Raw genomic sequence first — 8805 nt, 5'->3', positions numbered from 1 at the left:
TTTTTGTAGAGATGGGATTTCACCGTGTTGGTCAGGCTGGTCTTGAACTCGTGACCTCAAATGATCTGCCTCCTTCAACCTCCCAAAGTGCTGGGATTACAGGCGTGAGCCACTGTGCCTGGCTGTGATCATTTATCTTGGCTTTTTTCTTAACCCTTCTTCTGTTTCTGTTCTGCAGAGCATGGTGGCTCGTTTGTGTGCGTTCAACGCTCAGCTGTGCATTGTTTATCTCTTAGAGCAGGTGTGAATTTTCTGTTTTCAACCAGCTATGTGCAAACATGAACTCCTATTTTTATAACTGCTCAGACATTCCTATGACAGGGCCTCATTTCTGCTTGGCAACAAGAAAACTGAATTTAATTTCATTTAATCCGGTAAACAGTTCTGTCGGGTATTTTTCTCTAGAGGAGTCTGGTTGAAAGCTTCATCACTCACAGAGAACATTCCAGTGTTAGTGTCATGGCCTCCAGCTGGTGCAAGGGTTTCTCGGAGCCCAGGTGGCTCCCTGCGGGGAGAAGAATTCGACACTCCGTCCCCTTCCTCTGCCAGGGACCCACTTACTAGTCTCCTGGGGCCGCTGTAATAGAGGAACACAAACTGGGTGGCATCAAACAACATAACATTTATTTTCTCGCAGTTCTGGAGGCCAAAAGTGCAACATCAAGATATTAACAGATACTGACCTGCTCCCTCCGCAGGCTCTAGGGGAGGAGCCTCCCTTGTCCTTCCCGGCTTCCAGGGCTGCTGGCCATCCTGGGCGTCCTTTGGCTTGTGGCTGCCTGGCTGCCATCCCCGCCCCCGTTGTCACTTGACCTTCCGTTCATGTGCCTCTGTTTTCTCTCCTTATACAGACCCCAGTTACTGGATTGGGATCCACCCTAACTCAATATGGCCTCAGCTTAATGAAAGACATCTGCAAAGACCCTATTTTTACTAAAAGCCACATTCTGAGACTTCTCGTGGGCATGAGTTTTTGAGAGACACTGTTCTGCTCCATGCAGGGAGGGAATTGGGATCTGAAGACGTGCAGTCGAGGTCTCGGGGCTCCTGATGAGCAGCCTCGGCCTGACCTGGGGCAGGTGTGATGTCTGTGGCTCACCATTTCCACTCTGCCTGCTGTGGAATCTCCATCACAGCGACAGGTGCTTTGGAGGCCGGAGTGCATGAGTACGGGCCCTGCACACGCTGAATGTCACTGGGAACACAGACACACCCCGCTTCCAGGAGAAGATAGAACACATCGGCCCCTTTTGTGAGTACAATTTTTTGAAGTCTCCAAAGCAATGGGACTGCCCTGGGGAAGACGGAGGCTGTGATGGGAGTGTTGACCCCAGTGGGAGGTGAACGGAACGGGATGCAGACGCTTGGGGTGGAAGAACGACATAGGCGGTCAGTGGTCAGCAGGCCATGCCCACATCTGGGCTCAATGTCACTCTGGTGCTGTTCTGTCGCCACACAGCCAGGCAATGCACAGAACAGGCCATCTGGGCCAAAGTGGGGGTGAACATCCAGCCTGGAGGCCCTTGGAACAAGCCCACTGAGGGCCTCCATTTGGAGGCAAACATGGGCGACACCTGGCCTAGTGACGCCCCACCTGGGCTACATGTTAAAATCACTGGGGAACTTTTAAAGGGCTGATGTCTGATTTCTCCAGGGATTCCGAGGCGAGCGGGAACGAGGTGAGGTCTGGGCTTAGGGGTTTTAGTGTTGGTCGTCCACAGTGACACTGAGAACAGAGGCTCTCTGTGGGTGAGCCCTTGGGGAACCCAGCTGACCGGGCCCCTGGGGTCCCGTGAGGCCTAAGTCTGAGAAGACTCATCTCTCCCAGAGCCTGCGGGCCGTCCCAGGCTTGTACCTCTGGCCCCGCTCTCCGTTCAGGCCGCTGAACAGGGCTGATCCACGTCCTTCAAACAGCTGCTCAGATATTTCAAATCAGCTTTCATGGGCTTTTCCATAGGAAGCGGACGTCTGCTTGCTGAAGCCAGCAGCTGGCCCGGCAGGAGGTGTGTCAGGTGTGCTGGGGGAGCCGCGACCTTTCCTGGGTCCCCCACTGCTCAGCGCAGCCGCCTCGGGCAGGCACGCAGAGAGGATGGCCGAGGCTGCCAGAGCCCCTGTGGCTAGGTGTGAAGGACCTCTGGGTGCTGGAATCTGCACGTGTTCCTGTGTAGTGCTCAGCCCCTAGAGGACTTGCAGGTGGAATGGGTGAGGACAAGTTTCTGGGGAGGACACAGGCCTGGCCCTGGGGTGACAGATGGTGGCGTCACCTCATCCAGTCATTCATGGCACAGCTGTGCCAGGTGGCACACTGGGCCGATGACCCCCTGCCTCCGTTCCGCATTTTTGAAATGAAGGGGGCAGAGGGTGGTGTGCACGGTCTCAGCACATCACTCAGCATGGAGGGGTGCTGGTCATAAGAATAAGGATGAAAAATTCCTTCTAGAGTTCCGTACCAGCCATGCATGGTCCCAGGGCGTTCGCCAGGTTGGCAGTTGATCTAACCCCCCCACCCCGATAACCCAGAGTCAGCGATGCCTGTTGCCTCCACCCCAGCGCTGTGGGACTAAGGCCCAGGCAGGTTCAGTGGCTCGAACAGGTCACCTGGTTGGTGGGCAGGAAAGCAGGTGCCTCCGGCCACCAGGCTCACCGCCTCCTGGGCCCACTTGTGAATAGAACAGTGCTCCCGTGTTCACTATTGACCAGGGTGCCCCTTCCACACCCACTCATACCTGGGGTTCCTCTAGGGTCCCATGCCTCCTAGGGTCCCTCTGCAGCCTCCACTCACAACTAGAAGCTGAATGACCTTGGTTCTTCCAAATGACTTTTGGAATGACCGATTGTTCTGCTTTCTTCTGAAGACTATATGACACATTTTCAGACCAAACCAGAGCTCCTGGTTTTCAGATCTGGGGATGAATTCCTTAGCACAGATGGAACCATGAACTTCTATGATCAACTGCCAGGAAGGAAATACCTCAGGTAATGCCGCTGCCTGCTGGTGATGAGGGGACAGCCAATTCCCCACGGTCACATCTGCCTGACGATTAGACCAGGGAAGAATTTGGGCAAAACAGCAAGTCTTAAGATTTGTTTGGAAATGATCAGGCCAAGCAAAGCCAGAGACTGGAAATTGTATTTTCAGATCTTCATTCAGATTCTTTTCTTTATGATTCATAAAATTAAAAAGATAAAAATTCACATTTGAATTCCAAAAATTCTTACTATTCCTGTTTTTTTTGTTTTTTTGGTTTTTTTGTTTTTTTGTTTTTTTGACAGGCTTTCGCTCTGTTGCCCAGGCTGGAGTTCAGTCAGCCTCGAACTCACAGGCTTAGGTGATCCTCCCACCTCAGCCTCCTCAGTAGCTGGGACTACAGGTACGTACTACCATACCTGGCTAATTTTTTAAAAAACCTTTAGTAGAGATGAGGTCTTGCTATGTTGCCCAGGCTCGAATAATCCACCACCTCAACCTCCCAAAGTGCTGGGATTACAGGTGTGAGCCATTGCACCCAGCCTCAAAATTCTTACTATTCTTCTAAAGCCCTCATTGTGTAGTATCTTCTTACCTTTTCCCCCTTTATTCAAAATATTCCAAATCTCTGCCCCTAGAACTGCCTTGTGTCTTTTTTTTTTTTTTTTTTTTTTTTTTTGAGACAGAGTTTCGCTCTTGTTGCCCAGGGTGGAGTGTAATGGCATGATCTCTGCTCACTGCAACCTCCACCTCCCGGGTTCAAGTGATTCTCCTGCCTCGGCCTCCTGCATAGCTGGGATTACAGGCATGTGCCACCATGCCCAGATAATTTTGTATTTTTAGTGGGTTTCTCCATGTTGGCCAGGCTGGTCTCGAACTCCTGACTTCAGGTGATCTGCCTGCCTCAGCCTCCCAAAGCGCTGGGATTACAGGCACGAGCCACTGCGCCCGGCTGCCTTGTGTCTTTTTAAAAGAGGAGGCTGCAGTGTCCTTATCACTTCACGGCTATGTTGATTCCTGTGGAATTGGAGGCCCTGAATTTTCATCCTTAACATTGTCCTCTGGGTGGTGGCCCCAGAGGGCTCCGATGGCAGCAGGCACATGTCCAAGCCAGCTCTCCGGCCCCCATCAGGTCCCTGGCTTGATACAGGGCAGCGTCTTCCTGTTCCATGAGCACTCCGACTCTCTGCTCAGACATGGTGGGACTCTCCACCCCGGTCCTTGGCGTTCTGATGGGGTCGGCTTCCTGGGGCTCCTGGAACAAATGTTCATGCATTGCGCAGCTGAAAGCAGCAGCAGCTGATTCTCTCGCGTCCTGGAGTTCAGAAGTCCAGGATTGAGGGGTCAGTAGGGCTACTCTCTCTCCGAAGGCTCCCAGCGAGGATCCTACCTGCCTCTTCCAGCTTCCGGTGGCCCCAGGTGTTCCTTGGCATGTGGCAGCATCACTCCAGTCTCTGCTCCATCTCACATGAACTTCTCCTCTGGGCCCCTGTGTCTCAAGTCTCCCTCTGCCTTTCTCTGATAAGGACACCAGTCACTGGATATGGGGCGTGCCCTAATCTCATCTCAAAATCCTTAACTTAATTACATCAGCAAAGGTCCTTTTTCCAAGGATTCACAGGTACTAGGAGTTAGGACTTGGTGAATCATTTTTCCAAGGATTCACATTCACAGGGGCCAGGGTTAGGGCTTAGACATAGCTTTAAAAAAAAAAAAAAAATAGCTTTAGGCCTGGTGCAGTGGCTCATACCAGCACTTTGGGAGGCCAAGGCAGGTGGATTATGAGGTCAGGAGATCAAGACCATCCTGGCTAACACGGTGAAACCCCGTCTCTACTAAAAATACAAAAAAAATTAGCCAGGCGTGGTGGCGGGCGCCTGTAGTCCCAGCTACTCGGGAGGCTGAGGCAGGAGAATGGCGTGAACCCAGGAGGCAGAGCTTGCAGTGAGCCGAGATCGCGCCACTGCACTCCAGCCTGGGCGACAGAGCAAGACTGTCTCAAAAAATAAAAATAAAAATAAATAACTTTATTGACATAATTTACATACCATGTAATTCACCCATTTAAAGTATACAATTCAATGGGTTTGAGTATATCATGAATTTCTTAAAATTGTGGTAAAATACATGTAGCATAAAATCTGCCATTTTAACATTTTAAGTGTACGGACATGATTTTTGGGGGGCACAGCCCACTGCAGGGATGGTTGACTCAGGCAGGGAGCAGCCCTGCCTTGGGCTTTTCTGTCCTGCAGCCTCAGAGTTCATGCCTGCATTTCCCTCTGCCCAGGCCCCGGGCTGCTGTTCCCCCAGGGGGCTCCTGAAAGGCCTGCCCCCCACTCCAGCGAAGGAGCCCCCTGCTTCTCTGCATGGCCACTGTTCTTGTCCTCCGCAGCATCCGGCACAACTCACACCTACCTGCCTCTGTTTGCAGACCCGACGATGTTGCTTTCCTCCAAGATACCCCGTTGGGTACCTGTCCCCGTCCTGAGCTCAGCTCAGCGCGTGGCAGAGTGCAGGAGCCCTGTGGGGTTTTGGAAGGACAACAGTGAACTTGAAGCCCTGGCTGGTGGGCAGTGGAAGGTGGGAGAAGATCCTCAGGTAGCATCGGTTTTCTTCACTGAGAAGAAATTCACATAAATGAACCATTGTTAAGTACACGATTCCATGTCATTTGGTGTATTCACAATGTCGTACAGCCACCAGCTCTTTTCTAGTTTCAGAACTTTTTCATCACCTCATAAAAACACCCTGTTCCAGCTGGGTGTGGTGGCTCATGCCTGTAATCCCAGCACTTTGGGAGGCCGAGGTGGGCAGATCACTTGAAATCGGGAGATCGAGACTACCCTGGCCAACATGGTGAAACCCTGTCTGTACTACAAATACAAAAACTAGGCAGGCGTGGTGGCGCGCGACTGTAATCCCAGCTACTCAGGAGGCTGAGACAGGAGAATTGCTTGAACCCGGGAGGCAGAGGTTACACTGAGCTGAGATCGAGCCGCTCTACTCTAGCCTGGGTGACAGAGCGAGACTCCATCTCAAAAAATAATAAAAACATAAAAACACCCTGTTCCCATTAAGTACAGCTGGCCCTCGGTGTCCACGGGTTCTACATCCATGGATTCAGCCAACCGTGGGTTGAAAATATTAGGAAAAAAATAACTGTACCTGGCCATGTTGGCCAGGCTGGTCTTGAACTCCTGATCTCAAGTGATCTGCCCACCTCGGCCTCCCAAAGTGCTGGGATTACAGGCATGAGCCACCACGCCCAGCTGAAACAGGGTGTTTTTATGAGGTGATGAAAAAGTTAAAAAAAATACTGTATAACAACTATTTACATAGCACTTACACTGTATTAGGTATGGTAAGTAACCTCGACGATGAACAAGTTAAAAAAATACTGTATAACAACTATTTACATAGCACTTACACTGTATTAGGTATCGTAAGTAACCTCGACGTGATGTAAAGTGTGTGGGAGGATGTGCATAGGTTATATGCAAATACTATGCATACATCAGGGACTTGAGCAACTCTGGCCTTTGGTATCCTTAGGGGCCTTGGAACCCATCCCTCAGGGGCAGTAAGGGATGACTGTAGCCACTCCCGCTTCCTGCCCTCTCCTATCCCCTGCTAACGGCTAATCCGCTTTCCGGCTCTACAGATTTGCCTATTCTGGATACAGCCTCTAAAAGAAATCATGTACTGTGTGGCTTTTTGTGTCTGACTTCTTTCACTTACATAATGTTTTCAAGGCTTATGCAAATAATGTTTTTCAGGTTTATGCAAATTGTAACATGTATAAGAACTTCACTGGTTTTAAGGCTGAGTAATGGCCACATTTTGTTTATCTGTGCATCTGTTGATGGGCATTTGGGTGGTTCCCACCTTTTGGCTACTGTGAATAACGCTGAACGTTGCAGTGCACAACTCTGTGTGGACATATGTTTTCATTTCTCTTGGGTGCATACTTGGATATTGTGTTTATCACACCATGAGAGATTCCAGGATGCCCATGCCTTGGGTTACAGGCACATGGAAACTTGCTTTTTTTTTTTTTTTTTTCAGAGCCATCCCCAGTGCAGGACATGTTGTTGACTTGCACGAGACAAATACCTACTTGGAAATCAGGTTTTTTCTGTACCTTTTGAAGGAGCAGGAATTTCCCAGAATTTCCTGGACAAAGACAGAGGTAAGTGTCGGATACGGAGTGGAGTTCAGAGCTGGAGACTCATCCCTGTATGTGACAGGGATGGGGATTTACCAAGAGAGGACAGTGCCCAGCCTGAGCCTGGGAGTTTGGTTGTTGGGTGGCAGAACTCGTCTGAGATGTGCCATTCTGGTGTGTCCTGGATCAAAATTTGGGGCAGGCTGGGGTGGCTTCAGCTGGAATCACCTGCAACCTATCTCCTCAAGTCCCCAGCCCCTAATGCCACTGGGTAATCCCTGGGCGTATCAGCCATGTAAATCTCATACCAAAAGGCGAGGCACCGTGGAAACATTTGGAAGCCCCCAGGATAACACGTGGAGCCTGAGGCAGCCTGGCCCAGCCTCTCAGGCCTAGATGCGCCTCTGCAGATGTCACCGTGGCATAGATGCGCCTCTGCAGATGTCACCGTGGCATAGATGCGCCTCTGCAGATGTCAGGGGCAGGTGGGTATTTGCATTCCATTGAAACCTGTCTGCGCTTGTCAGAGGATGACCAGAAGCAGACCCAGGAGGAGCTTCGGAACTGCACGGGGCAGGTGCAGCCTGGGGGTGGCATGGACCACAGAACACAAGAGGCATCCAGGAGTCAGATGCAGCAGATAGAGGCCGCGTGCCTCACTGCCTGTGAAATGCAGGGAGAGGAGGATGTTTATGTCACTGAGCCCATGGGGCACAGCATGGAAGGATGACATCCATGGTTGACGCTAGGAAGACAGCACTTGAGTTAAGCCTATGAAGAGCAGATCATGACCTTGGGCTTTTGTGCAAAGATGACACCCCTATGCGTGGCCGTGTCCTCAAATGCATTGACATTTAGCATAATGTTTTTAAGGTCCACCCATGTTGTAGCCTTTAAAAAAATCCAGGTGTCCTCAGGAGGTGTTAGTCCAGGGAACCAGCAAATGATGCTTGTTCACTAGCAGAATGTGACCCTGTAAGGAAGAAGGTGTACAAAGTGTGTGAGCTCTGGGAGGGAAGAGATATCTCGTTGAGAGAATCCCAAGGGTGTCAGAGGCTTGGAGATCATCCAGTAAGGAAACGAAGGCGCAAGCGTCAATGTGGCTGTCTCTGGGTCCTGGGACAGGGCCTGTCCCCCCTGCCAGGGTGGTGCTGGCTCTTGGCCGCCCGCCATCTTCCCTGCCTCACTGACCCGGCAAGGTGAAGGTACAGAGAGAGTGTCCCCTCCTTTCAGACAACGAGCCTGGGCATCGTCAGGTTCCACACCGACGTGGAGCCCCTCTCCATCAAGGCTTGGCCAGCAAAGGCCTGCGGTGGAGAAAGGTACTGAGAATTGTCGAACCAGCGCAGGGCAGTGGCCCCGACGTGTGGGCATGGGGGGCATTTCCCTCCCTTTTTGGTACCTCCTTAGGGTCTGCTTGTTGCAGTGTGGCCCTGAGACTGCCTTCATGGGTATCGTGGGAAAGCCACACGGCAAGGCCCAGGCTGACCATCTAATCGGAGGACAGTACCTCACTTCCTGCAGACCGCGGGCGGGCATGTGGCACCCCCAGTGAGGGGAAGAAGGGGCTATGCCCCGACGGGTGCCAAGGCCCACCTCCCGTGCTCTCCCTTCCCGTGGGGGCCTCCGTGTGGCTCCTCCCGGCGCCTCTTTGCAGCAGAATCCCACG

General features: G+C 51.7%; 1 long non-coding RNA gene across 1 annotated transcript; it reads left to right on the top strand.

The window, feature by feature from the left end:
- Positions 1-777: 777 nt before the first annotated feature.
- LOC103892908 (uncharacterized) lies at positions 778-8608 on the top strand. Its single transcript, XR_002912036.2, has 3 exons — positions 778-1252; positions 3274-3371; positions 7037-8608. It is a non-coding gene; the product is annotated as an uncharacterized LOC103892908 (long non-coding RNA).
- The last annotated feature ends 197 nt before the right edge of the window (positions 8609-8805 follow it).

Source organism: Pongo abelii, chromosome 19 (genome assembly GCF_028885655.2).
Source record: "Pongo abelii isolate AG06213 chromosome 19, NHGRI_mPonAbe1-v2.0_pri, whole genome shotgun sequence".
NCBI classification, from domain to species: Eukaryota; Metazoa; Chordata; class Mammalia; order Primates; family Hominidae; genus Pongo; species Pongo abelii.
This window is presented reverse-complemented; position numbering and strand designations above follow the sequence as displayed.